This window comes from Acipenser ruthenus, chromosome 8 (genome assembly GCF_902713425.1).
Source record: "Acipenser ruthenus chromosome 8, fAciRut3.2 maternal haplotype, whole genome shotgun sequence".
In the NCBI taxonomy this organism is placed as follows: Eukaryota; Metazoa; Chordata; class Actinopteri; order Acipenseriformes; family Acipenseridae; genus Acipenser; species Acipenser ruthenus.
Window position 1 is genome coordinate 24,309,373 of NC_081196.1, and position 21,780 is coordinate 24,331,152.

The 21,780-nt window shown below is 41.1% G+C and overlaps 1 protein-coding gene across 2 annotated transcripts in view; it reads right to left on the reverse strand.

The window, feature by feature from the left end:
• The window catches only part of LOC117406627 (tripartite motif-containing protein 3-like), a 77,078-nt gene extending 58,549 nt beyond the window's left edge, over positions 1-18,529 (reverse strand). For both annotated transcript variants that reach the window (XM_034010795.3, XM_034010793.3), the window contains exon 1: positions 18,222-18,529. The gene's annotated coding sequence lies outside the window, so the exon portion shown is untranslated. The remainder of the gene's footprint in view (positions 1-18,221) is intronic.
• Positions 18,530-21,780: the final 3,251 nt, after the last annotated feature.

A 21,780-nucleotide genomic window follows, 5' to 3' on the forward strand; every position in this document is an offset into this window, starting at 1 on the left:
TGAAATAATTGAACAGTGCGTAATAAAAAAATGAATGTTTTCGGCCCTTTCAAGGTTTAATTGAATGTATGCATATAGCAGAAAATACATCATATTTATTGAAAAGGGACATGTTTATAAAATGCAAAGGAAATGGATCAAAACTGAAAATATAAAGATAAGAGTATTTAGATTGGCAAAAATAAACACTTGCCTGTGACTGAGAGTTATGTGCCAAACGTTTTTATTCAAATACTTATGTTTTCTATAATAATAATAATAATAATAATAATAATAATAATAAAAATAACATATTTTCCCCATGATGATGATGATGATGATATCAATTTTATTAAAAAATAAATAAATAAATAAACGTTTGGCAACGAGACAGAGGTTTGACTTTTTTTCTGTTGTAATCGCAGCCATTACCAATAACTTCATTTTTTTAAAAATATGAAATTGTTGAAATATAAATTATATGCCCATTTAAACGATAAACAACCAAGTTAATGGTGGGTTTAAACATTTAGTCAATTAAACATAAATTTATAGACCTACTTCTGATGTGTCATGTAATCCTTTCTTCTATCACTGATAAAGCAACTTATTCTAAAACAACTGCAAGTGATAATGAACTAGCTTCTAGCTCCAATAAAGCTTCTGTCTCCCTTCAAAAAAGCAAAACAAAACTACATTACTGGAGTCCTAATTCCAGTGTGTATTACTTAAATCAAATCTTTGGTTTTCCAAAAATGTCACCAAACTACCAATACCAATACTGATTACAAGGGCTCCCCTGCTAATCAGTGCTCCAAATTCATTCAGCAAAATGTCGGTATAAACCATGACAGGCCGTGCGGTTCCCATGATATATGCCTGTGGTGGGGAGGCATAAGTCAAGGGCCTTTAACCACCCCAGAAGTGGTATATATCATCGGAACCGCATGTCGCCCACAATGCTCTTTCTGTCTGTGCTATGGGCATGAGGAGGACAGCTGCCCGGAGGCCAACTGTGACCCATTCATGGACATGAAGTGCGAGGAGCCCGTGGGTCCAACGCCCAAGTGGGAGGAGCCCAAGTGTCCAACGCCCAAGTGGGAGGAGCCCAAGTGTCCAACGCCCAAGTGGGAGGAGCACAAGTGTTCAGCACCCAGAAAGGGGGGGATCTCGCGAGCGTCCAGAAGGGGGGAGCCTGTGGGTCTAGAGCCCAAAAAAGGGAAGCCCAAGTCTCCAGTGACCGAGGGAGAGCCGCACCACTCTCCAGTGACAGAGGGAGAGCCGCACCACTCTCCAGAGACAGAGGGAGACTACCTACTGCTCCCGCCTCCACTGCTAGAGGGAGACTACCTGCTGCTCCCGCCTCCACCGCTAGAGGGAGACTACCTGCTGCACCCGCCTCCACCGCAAGAGAGAGACTACCTGATGCTCCCACCTCCACCGCCAGAGGAAGATTACCCGCTGCTTCCGCCTTTGCCACCAGAGGACCTGGAGCTACATCCCGAGAGTCCGCAGCTGCCATCGCCTCCCAACGGCCCTCTCCTGCCCTGGCTAGGGCTGCAAAACCTGCACCACCTGGGGATGCCAGTCCGCCATCGCCCGGGGGGGCCTGCTCATCATCGCATAGGAATTTGTGATGTCCACCAGCAGCAGTTTCGCTGCCAGAAATTTTGTGGCCGGAGCTCAAGAAAAGGGAGCCACCTCCACCCGTAGCAGTTTTACTGCCGGAGTACACCATGCCGCTGCTACTGCTGGAGTGTCCCACGCTGAGGGCGGCATTACCGCTACCCATGTCACCGCCACTTCCGGAATGTACCACACTAATGCAAGATCTGGCTTTCCACTGACAGCATTGCCTTTGCTGGAGGAGCCAGCATTTTTGCTGACAGCATTGCCTTTGCTGGAGGAGCCAGCCTGTTCGCTTTCAGCATGGCCGCTGCCAGTGTTGGCATTGGTTGCCCCTGGACTATGACCTGGACTTTTGGAACTTTAAGGTAGGAGGTGGCCATCGGCTGCGCACAAGGGGGGGGGGGGGGGGGGGGGGATATGTGGCAGGGCAGAAGAAGAGCCCTGCATGTAATTAGAGGGGGCAGGGAGCAGAGTGAAAAAGACTATAAATACCCAAGCAAACTAAACATTTTGCACTCCACATTGAATGCTAAACAGGGTGCTGTCACTCTGCTAAGCAAAGCTGCAACTCTGGGACTCTGCCTAAAAACGGAACCAAGGCGGGACACTGTCTGAAAACGGATCCAAGAAGAGGAAGCAAGCTGCAAGCAAGTCACTACTACAAGCAACGCGACTGAGGCCCGACTGGAGGACTGCCGTTTATCAGACAAACCAGTCTGGGTCTGTACACCACAGTATCCAAAAGAAACTGTGCCCTGCTGCCTGCGTAGCTAAAAGATTCAGCAAAGTTGGTAGAGCAGACGAGCGCTGTTGTGGATCCTATACCGAGCACTGAAGACTTTGTTGCAGCTGTTTATTGATTCTATCGAAAATTGAAAGCTTTGTTGCCGAGTTTGATCCAATGTAGGATTGAAGAATTCGTTGCTGAGAGGAGGGTTTTTGGACTGGACACTTCAACAGATTTAGTTTCCAAGCCAGCAGACCAAAAGTGTAAGCTTCAAGGAACCGTTGAGTATAATTCTAGTTGCATTTTCCTTTCATGAAACTAAATTAATTAATTGTAACACATTCACATATAATTGAACTGTTAATTATTTAGTTTGCACACTTTGCGTGTGAAGTAACTTTTAGTGAAACTTGACACTTGCCCAGGAGAGCAACCACCAAGAAAAGGTGTTAAAACCAATCCTCGCTCAGGACAACTGGTTGGTCAATGGCTTATTTTTCCACCTGAGATTGCCACCACTAACCTTCAACCAGATATTGTCTTGTGGTCTGGATCAGCACGCCTTTTTCACCTGGTAGAGTAAACAGTGCCATGGGAGGATGCTGTAGATGAGGCGTATGAGAGGAAGAAACTGCGGTATGCTCAACTAGTCACTGAAGCGGAACAGCGAGGATGGAGAGTCCGGGTTTACCCAGTGGAAGTGGGTTGTTGAGGATTTGTGGCACACTCTACAACCCTGTTTCTCAGAGACGTCGGATTCAGTGGCCAAGAGTTGCGTCGCACAGTGAAGAACTTATCTGAAGCAGCAGAGAGGAACAGCAACTGGCTGCGGTTGAGACGGAAAGATTCTGGCTGGGGATCTCAAGCACAATAGAAAGAAAGAAACGCTGATGTACGGGTAAGTAAGATGGGCTGAGTTGAGTGGGGGGGATGGAGGGGGGTGATGCTGGGATGCCAGAATCACTGTCGAGCCCTCTTGAGGTGTCGTGGGCTAGTCGATGAAACACAGAGAATGGAAGGTGTCCACTTGAAGACCCCAGAGATGTACCCTACTTAGCTCAGTCCAGATGGTTGTCATGCTGATGCGCTGGGGAGACCGCACTGTGGTTGATCCCCGGAACCAGCATCGCAGCCGTTGTGTGTGCTAATGCACTAGGGAGGCAATAAGCTGATCCCTGGAGCCAGCATTACACTTCAGCCATCAACACCAGACAGAAGGATATCTACATCATCATATGGAAGGAAGCGCAAATGGATGGAGACACAGATGGATCACATTAGTTTACTGTAAAGCTACGTCTTAGTTGGTGCTTATCTTGGCGAGAGCCGAGTTCAAATCAGCATGAAGTTTTAACATCTACTCTCGTGTAATGGAAATAATGATAAACTATAAGTAATCTACCTCATATTGTTGTATGAAGAATTTCTTGAAAAGTAAACTTGCCATATCCTTAATCTATATAACATTAATAACTTTAATGTGATATAGTCTAAAATTGTCTGCATCGTTTCAGTCTGAGGCTGTGATTATATGTGGGTGTGTGTGTGTGTGAGCAAGCTATTACAACAGCTTGCTGTTGAAGCTGCTGTTTGTGTGTGAGGAGACAGGTGGTGTCCTATTTCAATTGCCTGCTAGCCAGCATGAGTGCAGTGAGAGTTTTGAATTGTTTCTACTTAGAGACTAAGAGAATTACTTTCTGACTTTTCTGATTTCAATTTATTATTTGTGTACTTAATAAAATACTACTGTTGATTAAACATTCCTTGTGTCTGCATGTGTATGTGTGTTCATAGTAAATCCTTGATCTTTGTAACACGTCAATAAAATATTATTAATAAGCGAACTAATCAACCCAGATAAACATTAAATTATCAATTATTGAATTGTTCCTACGGTATTGTTTGAAATGTATTGTTTGGGAATGGATGTTGTTGTTGTGGTATGATTTTACTGTATTTTGTCTTTATTTAAAATACAATGTTTTGATTTGTCATTGTTGGTTTGGATGTGGTCTGGCAGGGGCGATTGTTAGCAGCTCGTCTCTGCCAGACATCTCGTGAAAATGCCTGGTCGGCAACGAATTAATTATGAACAGAGCTGCTGTTGACAACGCAGATATAAAAACCCAGTGCAGAATGGGACCATCAGATTAATTGATTAATTTATTGCTAATCTAAAGATGGTCACTAGTATAAAAATCAGCAGCTTTTGCTGGTCGGGGTGAGTGTTCAAGAGGAGGAACATGTGCGTGTGTGTGTGTGTGTGTGTGTGTGTGTGTGTGTGTGTGTGTGTGTGTGTGAGAGAGAGAGAGAGAGCCAGAGAGAGCAAGGAGAAGAAAACAAAAGTAAAGTAAACCAGCTATAAGATCAGTAAAGAAGACTGCCCAGCCTGCAGTACCACATGCATTGTATCTGCAATCTGTATGATGAATTGCATAACTGTACAACCATGTCCTGCCCTTACTCCTGGGGTTATAACCACATCAAAAAAGATGGACTTCTTCTCCATGTACATAATATACAGTGGGGGTCTCTTTAATATGTGATCTATTGAACCTGCGTTGAACTTAGCAAAGGTTGTTCATTGAGGTTGTTTTTCATTAGGGTATGCAATTACAGCTTCTTAAAGATGTACTGTATCATTAACAATAAATGTGTAGCCTGACAGTATTAAAAAAAAAATCTAACACTTTGCACAACTTCACTATGCACAATAGTAAAAATATACAGTATCTACTTTTATACTAATAAATTGATCAGTGTGACCCTTGTCTGCTGATATGCAGTACTTCAGCTTTGATTACAAAAACTGAGGCTCCCAGAATAACAGGATATCCTGTTGAACTGAGAACTTTAAAATGAGAGAAGGTGCATTTCTAAATTATGTAATTCCAGATTTTTTATACTGAAGATCAGAGGGAAAATGGAGTAACATAAAACACACTATTTGTTGTTGGGTTTTTTTTTTTTTTTTTTTACATGAACCCAACAGGAGTACAATCAACCTCCAGTACATGATGTTTTAAAGAAGGATGTTTTGCCATACAGGTACAAGTATAAAAGCAGTCTTTATTTGGCAGTGCTAAGCAGCAGTGAGCATTCCAGTAGAATTTGTCATTATTGCTTGGAGATGTAAAACAAACAAACAGTTATCCTACATGGTTGAGGGTTTAAAGGGGCAGGAGCCAACTTCTAAATGCATCCAGAAGATTTTTTCTTAAAATAGACTGAAAAAAAAAAGTTTCTAGATGGGTGTTTGTGACAGAGATCAAATGATTCTTGGTATTAGATCTCCCTCCCGACCTGTGAGGGGGCTGTGTTAAAGGAACAGAGTACCCTTAAATAAATGGCATGACAATTTATTCCTTGGATTAGGTGGAAGTCGGTCATTTAGGAAGGGGGCAGAGCTACGGTACACAAACTCAATGACTCGGACGGGAAACGACGTGGCATCCAAGGATTGGAGGAGCGGATGCGCTTGTTAACCTAGGGGTCATGAGTGAGGGTATAAATAGGGGTTGTAATGTAAGTGATTTGTTCCTTTTGTAAATGATTAGAGAACAACCAAAAGAAAACCCTGTGTCAAGTGTAAAACCGTGAGTGTTGTGTTTGTTAGTCTGTCTTGTAACATTGTTTTGTTTGTGTCGTTTTAAGACTACTAACACTATCCGGAGCTGCAGCCGCAGGCCAGCAACAAACCCACAACAACGTATTGTTTTTTCACCAGGAGCACTAGTTTCACGCACTAAATAAACAATGTGTTTGTGTTCTGTGTTACGTGTGGGTGAGGAAAGAACCTGGACACTTGTTTTCGGGTCAAACCCGAGGAATACAAACTAAGTGATACACCCCGCTATATCACTTCCATCATTTATTATTTACAGGGGTTCGCCATGAGGCTCTGCACATTGTTTAATAAATCAATAAACACCCTTGCACCTGGAAATCATTGTCTGTCTTTTTGTATCCGCTCTGCACTACACACACCTATAACCACTCACCACTTTGCCACAGTGTTCTATTTGGAACTTTTATTCAGTTACATGAAGATCTATTAGCAGGCATTATGACACAGCCACTGTAACATTCAGACAGAGTCATTTGCTTAAGTCTGTCTGGTATAAGTTTGGTTGAGGCTCCTACCTTCCCATTCAAGTCAATCAACTACCAGACTGTAAGGGCAGATCATCATGGTTCTGCTGATAAATTAGTTCTTCAAGCTAAAGGGGCATTTATTTTATTTTAAATTCAGTATACCACTAGGATTCAATCAAGATGATTCGTTTGTCTTGGAAATCTCCTGGTCTAATAAACAAACTGGAAGATACGACATGGTTTATTTAGATTTCCAGAAAGCTTTTGACAAAGTCCCGCATAAAAGATTAATTCTCAAACTGAACGCAGTAGGGATTCAAGGAAATGCATGCACATGGATTAGGGAGTGGTTAACAGGTAGAAAACAGAAAGTACTTATTAGAGGAGAAACCTCGAAATGGAGTGAGGTAACCAGTGGTGTACCACAGGGATCAGTATTAGGTCCTCTGCTATTCCTAATCTACATTAATGATTTAGACTCTGATATAGTAAGCAAACTCGTTAAATTTGCAGACGACACAAAAATAGGAGGAGTGGCAGACACTGTTGAAGCAGCAAAGGTCATTCAAAATGATCTAGACCGCATTCAAAATTGGGCAGACACATGGCAAATGAAATTTAATAGAGAAAAGTGTAAAGTATTGCATGCAGGCAATAAAAACGTTCATTATAAATATCATATGGGAGATAGTGAAATTGAAGAAGGGAACTATGAAAAAGACCTAGGAGTTTATGTTGACTCAGAAATGTCTTCATCTAGACAATGTGGGGAAGCTATAAAAAAGGCTAACAAGATGCTTGGATATATTGTGAGAAGTGTTGAATTTAAATCAAGGGAAGTAATGTTAAAACTCTACAATGCATTAGTAAGACCTCACCTAGAATATTGTGTTCAGTTCTGGTCACCTCGTTACAAAAAGGATATTGCTGCTCTAGAAAGAGTGCAAAGAAGAGCGACCAGAATTATCCCGGGTTTAAAAGGCATGTCGTATGCAGACAGGCTAAAAGAATTGAATCTATTCAGTCTTGAACAAAGAAGACTACGCGGCGATCTGATTCAAACATTCAAAATCCTAAAAGGTATAGACAATGTCAACCCGGGGGACTTCTTTGACTTGAAAAAAGAAAAAAGGACCAGGGGTCATAAATGGAGATTAGATAAAGGGGCATTCAGAACAGAAAATAGGAGGCACTTTTTTACACAGAGAATTGTGAGGGTCTGGAACCAACTCCCCAGTAATGTTGTTGAAGCTGACACCCTGGGATCCTTCAAGAAGCTGCTTGATGAGATTCTGGGATCAATAAGCTACTAACAACCAAACGAGCAAGATGGGCTGAATGGCCTCCTCTCGTTTCTAAACATTCTTATGTTCTTATGTTCTTAGTATTCATGAGATACGCTGTTTCTTTTTTTTCGGCTTCTCTCAGCTCCTATCGGTCTCACTCGGCCATTGAATGGTTTTCTCGGCTTTTTCTTAAGAAAAAAACGACTAGAGACCTGTTTTTTGCGTCTTTTTGATAATGTCGGACAGGGTTCCGACTTAGGACCACAAATGGTTAATCATGTATATTACACATAAGCTAGTTATATTGCACACCTTGGTTAATCATGTATATTGTGATCATTGAAAAAAAAAATCCATACTAATCCATAAAAAAAAGTCTTTTAAATACACTGACTGCTTCCTTGCCACCTATTGAGGATTTGCGATTGCGGTTTTTATCAGTTTAGTCTTAATTATAACTCTGAATGTAGTTATGAAATAAAAAAAAAATAACAGACACAATATCAATAAGTATTTTTGTCGGGGGCTCCCGAGTGGCGCATCCAGTAAAGGCGCTCCTCGCAGGATGTGCCCTATAGCCTGGAGATCTCAGGTTCGAATCCAGGCTATGTCACAGCTGACCGTGACCGGGAGTTCCTAGGGGGTGGCGCACAATTGGCTGAGCGCTGCCCGGGTAGGGAGGGCTTAGGTCGGCAGGGGAATCCACGGCTCACCGCGCATCAGCGACCCCTGTGGCCGATAGGGCGCCTGTGGCTCTGCAGCGGAGCCGCCAGATCTGTGTTGTCCTCCGGCACCATAGGTCTGGTGGCATTGCTGTGGATCTGCAGTGCGAAAAATGACGGCTTGGCAGGAGCACGTTTCGGAGGACGCGTGTTCCAGCCTCCGTTTCCCGAGTCGGCGCAGGGGTTGTGAGCGGTGAGCCGGGGATACAGATAATAATTGGGCATGCTAAATTGGGGTGAAAATCGGGGTAAAATAATTGGCGACAACTAAATTTAAAAAAAAAAAAAAAAAAAAAAAAAGTATTTTTGTCAATACAGTATACCCATTCACTTGAATTCCGTATGTAGATACTATTGAATCAGAGCCGATTTATCTGTAAACACAGCCCTATAAATACACCTTAATATAATTAAAATAAACGATAGAACGTAACTGACATCTGCCATATATTAACATACTGCCGAAATTATATTCATGGTAGCTTTAATAAAACGTTTGTTCATAAGTTTTACAAACTGCGTATAACTTCTCGAGACTTTGAATTTTCCCATTGACTTGTCAACACATTGTGGCGGTAGGTAAGAGACACAAATGGCAAAATCATAGATGAAGAAAAAAAAAGAGCAAATATATTAAATGATTACTTTTCACAGGTTTTTACAAAGGAGGACACGGACAACATGCCTGACATGTTGACCTGTTCCTATCCAGTTTTAAATAACTTTAGCATAACAGAGGCAGAAGTGTTAAAGGGACTAGGAGCTCTTAAAATAAACAAATCCCCTGGGCCAGATGAGATCCTCCCAATAGTACTCAAAGAAATGAAAGTTATTTACAAACCGCTAACCAAGATCATGCAACAGTCTCTTGACACAGGAGTTGTACCGACAGATTGGAAAATAGCAAACGTAATACGGATCCACAAAAAGGGAGACAAAACCGAACCAGGTAACTACAGACCAATAAGCCTGACTCCTATTATATGTAAACTTATGGAAACTATAATAAGATCCAAAATGGAAAGTTACCTATATGGTAACAATATCCTGGGAGAAAGTGAGCATGGTTTTAGGAAAGGGAGATCGTGTCTAACTAACCTGCTTGACTTTTTGGAGGATGCAACATTGACAATTGATACTTGCAAAGCATACGACATGGTTTATTTAGATTTCCAGAAAGCTTTTGACAAAGTCCCTCATAAAAGATTAATTCTCAAACTGAACGCGGTAGGGATTCAAGGAAATGCATGGACATGGATTAGGGAGTGGTTAACATGTAGAAAACAGAAAGTACTGATTAGAGGAGAAACCTCAAAATGGAGTGAGGTAACCAGTGGTGTACCACAGGGATCAGTATTCGGTCCTCTGCTATTCCTAATCTACATTAATGATTTAGATTCTGGTATAGTAAGCAAACTCGTTAAATTTGCAGACGACACAAAAATAGGAGGAGTGGCAGACACTGTTGAAGCAGCAGAGGTCATTCAAAATGATCTAGACAGCATTCAGAATTGGGCAGACACATGGCAAATGAAATTTAATAGAGAAAAGTGTAAAGTATTGCATGCGGGCAATAAAAATGTGCATTATAAATATCATATGGGAGATAGTGAAATTGAAGAAGGGAACTATGAAAAAGACCTAGGAGTTTATGTTGACTCAGAAATGTCTTCATCTAGACAATGTGGGGAAGCTATAAAAAAGCTGACACCCTGGGATCCTTCAAGAAGCTGCTTGATGAGATTCTGGGATCAATAAGCTACTAACAACCAAACGAGCAAGATGGGCTGAATGGCCTCCTCTCGTTTGTAAACTTTCTTATGTTCTTATGTTCTTATGTTTATACTAGAAACACAAAAGACAGAGGCATTATTGCAGGTAAAAGACGCTGTGTGCTAGTTTTTTTTAAAATAATAAAATAAAAGGTTAAACAAACACTTTGCTCACAGAGCGAAAATAAAATATAAACAAAACAAATCATGAACACAATATACCACAGGTCCTTTAAAGTCAGGCTGGGCAGTAGCTTTGACGGTTCCTTTTTAAGTTTTGTTGTCTTTCTTTTTAGTTCTACTCTCCATTGTCGCTGTCGTTCCTTCTCTGAACACTCCAGCACGAACTGGATGCGCTGGAGGTTTTTATACTCTCTCTCCTCTGTCCTAATTCTCCTCGACCTCTCTGCTGCCTTTGACACTGCTGATCACTCTATTCTACTATCATCTCTCGCTGACCTGGGGATCTCTGGCACTGTTCTGGCCTGGTTCTCCTCCTACCTCTCCAACCGCACTTACCAGGTAACCTGGCGTGGAGCAACCTCCACACCTCGCCCTCTCTTAACAGGAGTCCCCCAAGGGTCAGTCTTGGGTCCTCTCCTGTTCTCTCTCTACACCCACTCCCTGGGCCCCCTCATCGCATCCTATGGTTTCTCATACTATTTCTATGCTGATGATGCTCAGATTTTCCTCTCCTTCCCCACCTCTGACTCCACCATCCCCTCCCATATCTCTACCTGTCTGTCTGCTATTTCCTCCTGGATGCACTCGCATCACCTCAAACTCAACCTCTCTAAATCTGACCTCTTTTTCTTTCCCTCCTCCTCCTCCCCCTCCTCTGATCTCTCTATCTCTGTTCCTCTGGAATCTACCACACTCTCTCCCTCTTCCTCCGCTAAGAACCTCGGAGTCACCCTGGACCCCTGCCTCTCTTATTCCCAGCACATCTCCACTCTGGCACGCAATTGCCGATTCTTCCTGAGCAACATCCGAAGAATCCGACCCTTCCTCACCAACTAGGCCACCCAGCTCCTGGTCCAGGCCTTGGTACTCTCCCGCCTAGACTCCTGACTGGCCTCCCTGTGTCCGCCACCCGTCCGCTCCAGCTCATCCAGAACTCCGCTGCCCGCCTGGTGTTCTCTCTGCCTCGCTTCTCCCACACAACTCCACTACTCCGCTCACTCCACTGGCTCCCGTTCACCACTCGCATCCAGTTCAAGACTCTTGTACTAGCCTACAGATGCCTTGACCAGACTGCACCCAGCTACCCCCAGACCCTCATCTCTCCCTACACCCCCACTCGACCTCTCCGTTCCGCCTGCACTAGAAGACTGGCTCTACCTCCTCTACACTCCCCTGCCTCCAGAGCCCGCTCCTTCTCCACCCTCGCTCCGCAGTGGTGGAATGACCTTCCTACAGATGTCAGGACTGCCCATTCCCTGACCACATTCCGGCGCCTCCTTAAGACTCGCCTCTTCAGACAGCACCTGTAGAACTCCTCTGTTTTTCCCCTGGGACAGTTATCACCCTTCCTTAAATGCGCTTTACTTGCTCTTATCTGCCCCCTATTTTACTGCATTTAATCCTGTACTTCAGAGTACTGTAATCTGCCAAGTGTTTAATTTGTAGTATTTTGTATTTAATCATATCCTGATGTAACTATCACTGACACTGTTATCTGCTGTATTATTGAATTGTATTTTGTCACACTTGTACTTGCTTGAACCAAAGTCATTGTATTTATCTTGCTCTTAATTGTATTATTACTTGTACTGTGATACTTGAAATGTATTTGCTTACGATTGTAAGTCGCCCTGGATAAGGGCATCTGCTAAGAAATAAATAATAATAATAATAATAATACAGGTGACAATTTCCTGATTAGCAACAATTTAAACAATTAACTAACTCGGGAGATGGCCACCTTTTGCACGAGGTTTTCAAGTACTCCTGGCAGTGGAATTCGTGTGACATGTAAAGCTCATGTATTATTTATACATGTTATTGGTTCGATTGGTTGTGGTTTAAAAATAATAGTGCCGTGGTTTTTTTTTGGCTTCTGTTGTTTAGGTCGTTTTTTCTAATAGTGTCTGTGTGTCTCTGCTAATAACCATGCGATCTTTTTTTTTTTTTCAAGTTTTCTTTTTTTTTACTTCTGTTTCAAATAATTAGTGTGTGTTTCAGTATGTCTACAGTTCTGTATATGACTGCATGTCCACAAGGTTATTTTAAATAAACTAACAACATTAGCACAGAGATTACAGTCATTTTTCTAATATTTAGTGTGTGTGTGTGTGTGTGTGTGCGCGTGTGGTGCATTTTTTTCCCCAGCATTGATGCAGCTGCAACAGTTCTTCAAAAAATGTTTTCTTAGTTTACATTATGTGTCTTTTTGTACTGTGGTGTGTGTAAAATATCAGGCTTTCCAGTGTATTTACTGTGGTTTAAGTTACACCGGTTAGTGAAACTAATCGGCTAGACACCAGGAAAAATTGGCTGCTTTTTAAAATATTTTTTCCAAGCCTGTACTCACGTTTCCATATTAACAGCTGCCCCTAGTGGTGGGAATGTGTCATTTCAGGGTAAAAAATTGGGCAAAGTGGCAGGTCATCCATATTGATTGGCTCATGGCGGTCATGTTTGTTGATGTAGGAACTTTTTCCTGACTAATTGTTTTAGAGGACAGTACAAAGATAACGTATAACCAAGATTCACATCAGTCGTCCAAAGGGCTCATGAGGAGTGTTTCACGCAAAATCCAACATAGCTGCCACACCATGTGACCGATCCATTTTTCCTTAAGTAGAATCAATCGTGGACATGAGCGCACTGTGTACAAAATTTTTCACAGCTGTACTATTTACCGTTCATGAGAGAAGACTTTTGAATATTGTCCAAACTTTTCATTAAATCCAAGATGGCTGCAACACCATGTGACCAAAGGCCGCCATATTGACCATGACACAACATCACAGTCCTCAACATCCGTGTCAAATTTTGTGCGTTTTGGTGCAGCCGATAAGAAGTTATACGCAGTTTTATAGCCAGTTGCGTATGTTGATGATGTCATGCAGCGCAGACACCATGATTTTCATAGTAGCAACTTCCCTTGAACAAGCATAACAGAAGACCATACTGAGATGTTTTATTCCAATTTTTGCTTCAATCAGATAAGAGGTTTCAGAAAAGAAGATGTTTGAATTTTGATGATTTAATATTTTTATGGTAATTTTATGTCATTAATCAATGTGGTTGCCAAACCACAGAACCAATCAGCTTCATTCATATTAACAACAGTTAATCATGGACTATCCCTCAACATGTATAGCAATTTTCAGAACTCTGCAGTAACATAGGCGTTTTAACAAATTCCACAAAATCCAATATGGCTGCCGAACCATGTGACTTGCGCAAATTTGCTGAACATCACCACTGTCATCCATAGGCATCTACCAGTGTACCGAATTTTGAGCATGTTTTGGCAGAAAAAAATAAAATAAATAATAATAATAATAATAATCCTAACAAAAACAATAGGCCTCCCCAGCCTACGGCTTGGAAGCCTAATAAATAAATACTGTTTTGACTGGAATAGTGTGTGGCAGGCAGAGAATAGGCCAGTTAAAGGTTTAGCAGGTGATTACAAAATGATTGCTCAGGGTTATGACCCTCTAGGGACGAGGCTCTTTCAGGTTCAAACCTTCCCATTCCCCCCTCCAGCACTGCTTACTGCCATCGTGGTACATTTCAGCACCCCACATGCCAACCTGTACTCTACAAGAAGAGCAAATGGCAAGCCAAATTTGTATTTTGCATTTCAATAGATCGTTCAGCCTATCAGAGGTTTACATTCCATGATGGCGACCAATCAAAATACTGCGTGTTACCAGACACATATAATTTCACATTAGAGATGTTACATCACTTGTAAAAAAATTAATTAAAAAAACAATACTCGCTCTGTGATAAATGTAAGTTTAAATCAGGGAACAAGATGTTACTGCATTTCAGCCATAAAGAGACAATATTAGGTTTTCCCCCATTTGACAGACATTTTGATACCCAGCAGTGCCTCTTCCCCCCTGTCATTTTAGTTACAATGTATGTTGGCAGTGTATTTAGACTCTTACTTAGATATGCTGAGAGTGTAGCCTGTCTGCAAGTCTGTTTCATAAAACTTACCATGGAGATGCACAACATACATAACCAGCTCTTTGGGTTCTTTATGATACAAGAATTCAAACCTATATACGTATGTGAGCAGTTCAGACACTGTATTTAGAACAGGGGAGTTGTTTTTAGAAATAATACCCTTGTAGTGATTTTCAACTTTTAAAACTGTACCCCTTCTGTTTGGAGGTTTCAGCTCAAGCACCCCTTTATCATTTTTGCTCTACTGAATGGTACCACAGTTGCAATAAAAAGCAGAATAATATGATTAAGAAAGACGTTTTTTGCACTCATTTAATATATAATTTATTTAACCTCAAGAAAAAACTAACAATATCCAAAGGGACTCGGTATAACTTTCTGTCGCTTTACACTTTCTGTAGATTCTTTTGTGATTTCTTCTTTCATTTTTCTTTTGCAAGTAATACATTTATTTTTGACTCAAGAAACAATACACAGGATAATCTGGATGTACAGTATTCTACCAAACATTGAAAACAAATTCAACCCGCCGCTATTGCTGTTACTAAAATTCAGGCACGCCTAATAAACAAAACAAAAACCTTCAAAGTATGAGTATTGTGATTATTATTTATGTCTACCAGACAACTGGGGTAGACCAGTTCATACTCTTCCTAACTGCTACTGGTAGCTTTCTTTTCTGTTTTAGGCATCTTCTTTTGTATGTAGCTTTCAACTGACCCTTTCTGGCCACGATTCTGTGATTTTAACTTAACCCAACTACCTTCATGCTGACACAGAGAATCGCTAACTTATCCTAAATGCTGCCAAGTTGTTAATTTCAAATGCTCAACACAGATTGGTTTGAATCTTAAATCAATCTGATCAATTTCCATAAGCAACAGATTGATAACTACCCAATCTGAACTGGAACAGGTGTGTATGAGAGGTTCCCTCCTGCCCACTTTCTCTGGCAGAGGAAGTGATCTAATGAGAATCCAATACAAGGGACACTAAAGGCACATTTTAAACCATGGACTGTAGAAAGAAAAAAAGGTAGAATGGAGGGCTGTCATTTCATTATACAAATTGGGAAAATATTAAAAATGGCAGTTATCAGTGTTATACATATAGGTGATGTTGAAACTGAAACAGGAGGAGTAACAGACTGGTTTCATGGCAGTAAAAAAAAACAATGACCAAATACAAAAACAGGGTATTTATTTTGCAAGGAAGTAATAATGCCAGTCATCCAGGGAAACTAGTATCCTGTTGGAGACAATTAATTTATTTACTTATTTAGAAAGAGAACCTAGAATACTCATGACACTAGTCTACAAATTCTTTGTGAAACCGGCAAAACTCAATCTCATCTTGTTTCAATCTGAAACTAGGACTGTCTTGGTTCCGTGTGCAGTATGGATTTTATGGATTGTGCAGAAAGTTCAGTGATCTCCTATACATTTCATGTCATTGTATAATTGCCATTAATACTACCAGCCTCTTTTATTTCCTCTTTTTTCTTATTTCCCCTTTGCATTGGATACTCATTAAATTCTCCATAACATTGAGCTGGAGAGATTCTTTGAGTCCAAAGTCCTAACTAGGGCTGACAAAACTTCAATCAAAGCTGGTTTGATCTAGGTCTGCGGCTAATGGAAACTAAAAAAAAAACAAAAACTGGCATTCATTGAAACTAAGATCTTTTTTCCAGTGAGTTTCTGGGGCTAGAGGCAGCACATTACAGCAAAAAATTGCAAATATATCCGTACTCTGTGGTTCTTACAATATTACCAGATATACGTTTCAATTACATGTGCAATATGTACATATGTATGGTTGTGTCTGCATGTCCTGTATACAGTGCCTTACATAAGTATTCACCCCCCTTGGACTTTTCCACATTTTGTAGTGTTACAACCTGGAATTAAAATGGATTTAATTGGGATTTTACTATTTGATTTAAACAACATACTTAACACTTTGAAGGTGCAAAATATTAATTAAACAAAAAAAAAGACATTTGTTGGTTGCATAAGTATTCACCCCCGAGTCAATACTTGGTAGAAGCACCTTTGGCAGCAATTACAGCTGTGAGTCTTTTTGGGTAAGTCTCTACCAGCTTTGCACATCTGGATCCTGCAATTTTTGCTCATTCTTCTTGGCAAAATTGCTCTAGCTCTGTCAAGTTGGATGGGAACCTTTGGTGAACAGCAAATTTCAAGTCTTGCCACAGATTCTCAATCGGATTGAGGTCTGGGCTTTGACTGGGCCATTCTAAGACATTCAGGTTCTTGTTTTTAAACCACTCCATTGTAGCTTTGGCTGTGTGTTTAGGGTCATTGTCCTGCTGGAAGGTGAACCTCTGCCCCAGTCCCAGGTCTCTTGCAGTCTGAAACAGGTTTTCCTCTAGAATTTCCCTGTATTTGGCTCCATCCATCTTGCCCTCAATCCTGACCAGTTTCCCAGTCCCTACCGATGAAAAGCATCCCCATAACATGATGCTGCCACCAGCATGCTTCACCGTGGGTATGGTGTTCTCAGGGTGATGAGCAGTGTTGGCTTTGCGCCACACATAGCATTTTGTGCTAAGGCCAAAAAGTTCAATTTTGGTCTCATCAGACCAGAGAACCTTTTTCCACATGTTTGTTGTGTCTCCCACATGCCTTTTGGCAAAATCCAAACGGGATTTGATATGGGTTTTTTTCAGCAATGGCTATCTTCTCGCCACTCTTCCATAAAGCACAGCTTTGTGAAGCGTTCGGGTTATAGTCATTCGGTTTCTCCCATCTCAGCTGTGGATCTCTCCAGCTCCTTCAGAGTTACCATTGGCCTCTTGGTTGCTTCTCTGAATAATGCCCTCCTACCTGGTCACTGAGTTTTGGTGGACGGCCTTTTCTAGACAGAGTTGCGGTTGTGCCATATTCTTTCAATTTTTTAATAATGGATTTAACGGGGCTCCGGGGGATGTTCAAAGTTTGGGATATTTTTTTATAACCCAACCCTGATTGGTGCTTCTCCAGAACATTATCCCGGACTTGTTTTGATAGCTCCTTGGTCTTCATGATGCTGTTTGTTTAGATATGCTCTCTAACAAACTCTGGGGCCTTCCAGAAACAGGTGTATTTAATCTGAGATCATGTGACACTAATTGCACACAGGTGGACTCCATTCAACTAATTATGTGACTTCTGAAGGCAATTGGTTGCACCAGAGCTTATTTAGAGGTGTCACAGCAAAGAGGGTGAATACTTATGCAATCAAGACTTTTCAGTTTTTTATTTGTAAATAATTTTGAAAAACATGTAGATTTTTTTACCCACTTCGACATTATGGACTATTTTGTGTAGATCAGTGACACAAAATCCTAATTAAATCCATTTTAATTCCAGGTTGTAACACTAGAAAATGTGGAAAAATCCAAGGGGGGTGAATACTTATGCAAGGCACTGTATATGTGTGTGTGTACAACTGTGAAATGTATTTTTCTATCTATCTGAGCAAAGAATAGATAGATAGATAGATAGATAGATAGATAGATAGATAGAGAGAGAGATAGATAATCTGATCCATGAAGGGTTCTGAGACTTCATTAATAGGGAGGGTTGCACAGTTCCTACTGCTTTAAAATGACTAATTTACATAACAGCTATTTTAAAACCCAGCATCCACGCATACAATACACAACAAATACTATATATTTATAAAAGTACAGTACAAACATTGAAACTAAATTATTTTGATCACAGGTATTAATTCTAAGCAGCACAGGTGTGTCCAAAGCTAAGGCTGGAGGTAAATATCAATTCCAGTTAGCAAGACACTTTTAACCATGAATAGCTACTAAAATAATAATAATCTGAAGGCATGTCATACTCACATCAGAATTTGAGGGGCTAATGCAGTCTTAGCATCCTACAGAATAGGAGGGCGTGTGCAGCCTATTGTCCACTGCTGACATCCCAACAGACGATCCAGTCAAGGTTGAGGCAGAATGGAGAAAGCACAGGAGGGAGGAAGCATGGGAGAGAGCGAGGAAATAGGAGTGTGAAGGAAAGGGGGCGTCTTCCGCTTGCAGCAAGGTGGGGGATACAAAATGTTTAAAGATTCATCACATCTTAAATAGGGACTGTGTTGAAGGTGCTTGAAATTGCTGCAGCAGGGTTTGGTTACTGCATCCCTGCAGCCGCTGATGAGCTGGTTTGTACCATCACAAGACTGGGTCTGTGTGTGTGTAGAGGGGGCAGGTAGAATCAGGGACTGGTCACATGAATACGCAATAAAGGAAAGGGGTACATAAGCAATAAGGAATAAATCAATTTGTTAGAGAAAGGCAAAAGGATAAAAAAACACTGATGCTTAGAAAAGGGAGTGGTGGGCTATGATCAACTTCCCCCTTGTTCATGGGGAAAATGGTCTGTTCCATAACTTACTGATATGCAAAGTGAGTTCAGTGAGAGGGAGGGAGACCAGCTGGGACTGGAACATCTGGGAGGGGGGCTGCAGAGCACAGCCATTACATGCAGGACAATAAATATTCAGAGAAAGAAGCAGGTTTAAAATTAGTTTTGGGGGAGGGTAGACTTGTAAATAAATAATATGGCTTTTCTCTTTTCTCTTGGACACCGACTGTTTCATACATCATTTATTAAAAACACGGACACTGCCCTAAGCCACAGAGCATGTTCAATGTGTGTGTGATTGTGGTGTGGGGGGGGGGGGGGGGGTACAGGAGGATGAGGTTTCCATGGAGACTGAATCCAGCACATTATAGTCTAGATGGTGGCTTTCTTTTTTTTCTCTGTTGCCAATCACATCAGTATGATCTCTTCTGGGGATTCCTTGTAAGGCTATTCATTTACCCCTGCCTCATCACAATAACATTCAAGGTCCTTTATTTGAGATTAAAGCCCTCGTATTGATCAGTCATGTTAAAACAAAATCTCTGATCCATTTTCCAATCATGCTGCATTTTACTCATGCAAAATACATTTTGCGCACTATGGGTCTGTAACAGCAATGGTACCCTAGTGTCACATTTAATAAAGAAATAAAAACCAAAACAAAAGCTAAAAAATAAAAGTTTGCCACACAAAATGACAAGCGCTAGTCCCACTAAAAGGAATGTCCCGCTCCAGGAACCTTACTACTCTACGGTAACCCTCTCTATACTGGTTTGGGATCCACATCCCCTAAGCTGACCTACTTCTGTTGTTTCTGAAGTCCTGGCCTCCCAGCGACTCCGGGCCATTCTGACGGTCCTGGCTGGACAATTGCCTTCACAGGCCCCGTCTTGCAGATAAAGGGCTCCGTAGTAGTAGTTCCCGCAGAGCGGATGCTTCCCTCCTGATGTAAATAAACACTCTCACTCTCACTCAGCACCCGTCTGTTCAGCAATGGCCTTGCAGCAACCCCGAGATGTAGCGCAGCTGCTTTTTGAGCTCTGTGCAGCATCCCCAGGCACGCCCCCCAGCCAATCCAGACCTGCCAGTCATCTTAGCTCAGGGCAGGCCTGCCACTCAGCTGGTTGCTTAGCAACGTTGCTCCAGCTGCGTGTCACAGCTGATTTTTCGCAGGCATACACTTGCGCAGGAACCAGCGACCCGGTTCCCTGTCACTGGGTCCTATTTCATACATGACTAAATTGACTAAAGTTATGGTTTTTTTTGGCAGGTGTAGTAATGAATTGTAATGAGGAGACAGGGCTCGGAATCACCTAAATGTAGTTCTTTAGGTGTTTGTAATGGTAAAAAAAAAACGCCAAAAAAAAAGAAAAGAGCTGTGTGCTTTACAAGAAATGGCAGCAAACCACAAAACAACTGGATAATCTGCCTCTCCGGTTTTGGAGAAAATAAAGAACAGAAAAACCAAATTTTTCATCTGAGGAAGCAGAAATACTGATTACTTGATGCATTTATATAAAACCTTCACACAAGGCAAGGGATCAACAGATTCCATGACCATACAAAAAAGAGGATGGGGTAACAGATTTAAATAACAGTATACACATAATAATAATGAAACAAAAAAAGCAATTTTAAAGTTACATTAAAAATCAACTAAGATAAGAAAGCCATTTTATAAAAATTTGTTTTTAGTCTTGCCTTAAATGTAAAGGTCCCAACTTTCCTGACAAACGAAGGCTGAGCATTCCATAATTGAGGAGCTCTACAAGAAAAAGCCCTACTTCCCGTGTTACTTTTGTTGACCCTAGGAATAACCAGCAGCCCCACATCCTGTGATCTTAGTACACAAGTAGCCAGTGTAAAGAGGCCAAAATGGGTAATATGTTCACTTTTCCTAGTTTTAGTTACAATTCTAGCAGCAGTATTTTAAACAAGCTGCAAGCAGGATACCACACATTTTGGGATACCAGAAAAAAGTGCATAGAATAATCAATTCTAGATTAAACAAAGGCATGCATTAGTCTCTCTGCATCAGATACAGAAATAATGTGTATGTTTGGCTATATTTGTCAAATGGTAAAAAGATACTTTAGTAACTTCTCTATAGACAGACAGAACACTGAGGGGGGGTTACCATAGGAATGAATGGACAATGACTTGCACAAAAGGGACTGGACACAGAGACTTGTTGGGATTGGAGGGGTGACATTACAACGAGTAGGGGTTAGGGAGGTATAAAAGGGAAGTGGAGAGAGTTTGGAGTTATGAGAGCGGTCAGATGTGTCATTTTGTACACCCTTTTATTTCTACATGGTCACGGCCTACAGCGACCAATACCAGTATTACAGCCTGTGGCAGTTTGTCATGGTAGCTAATTTCTTTGTCATTGGGACTGCCAGCTGTTTCAGCACGTTCAGTGAGCACCCAGTTAATTAGCAGTGAGTAAACCGTGGATTCGAGAACTGCCTCAATGGTTCTATGTGTCTCATTTTCTGTACAACGCTACAATATTTATTCACACGCAGTCACTTCAATCACTATTTTGTACACGGTAGACTGGTTTATACCCAAGTTGTCTCTGATGGATCTTTGATATAGAGAATATTTTATCCCAAAATGAAAAATAAATGTCAAAATAAATAAATGTAAAAATAAATCATTATATAGACATTTATTTATTTATTTCTATATTTATTTATTTATTTATTTTTCATTTTGGTATAAAATATCCTCCATACTTTGAAATCTAAGGGCAGTGGTTATCTTCACTGCCAAAGAAACAGCAGAGCTGCGTATTGTGGAGTCCTCACTAAATCCAATATTGCTTGTGCATTTAGTCAAAGACGACTAATAATCTGATCATCTGTTAGGTCCATAAAACTAAAAACTACTCCTTATTCTCCTGCACCACAACCACTTTGAAAAAAATCTTCAATTCTCGCTTTTAAAAGGGTAGTGAATTGTCTATCTTTTAAACAATAGCAATTGAAGTTACACCAAGCAGAAGCAGGTGTAACTCGGAAATTCCTAAAA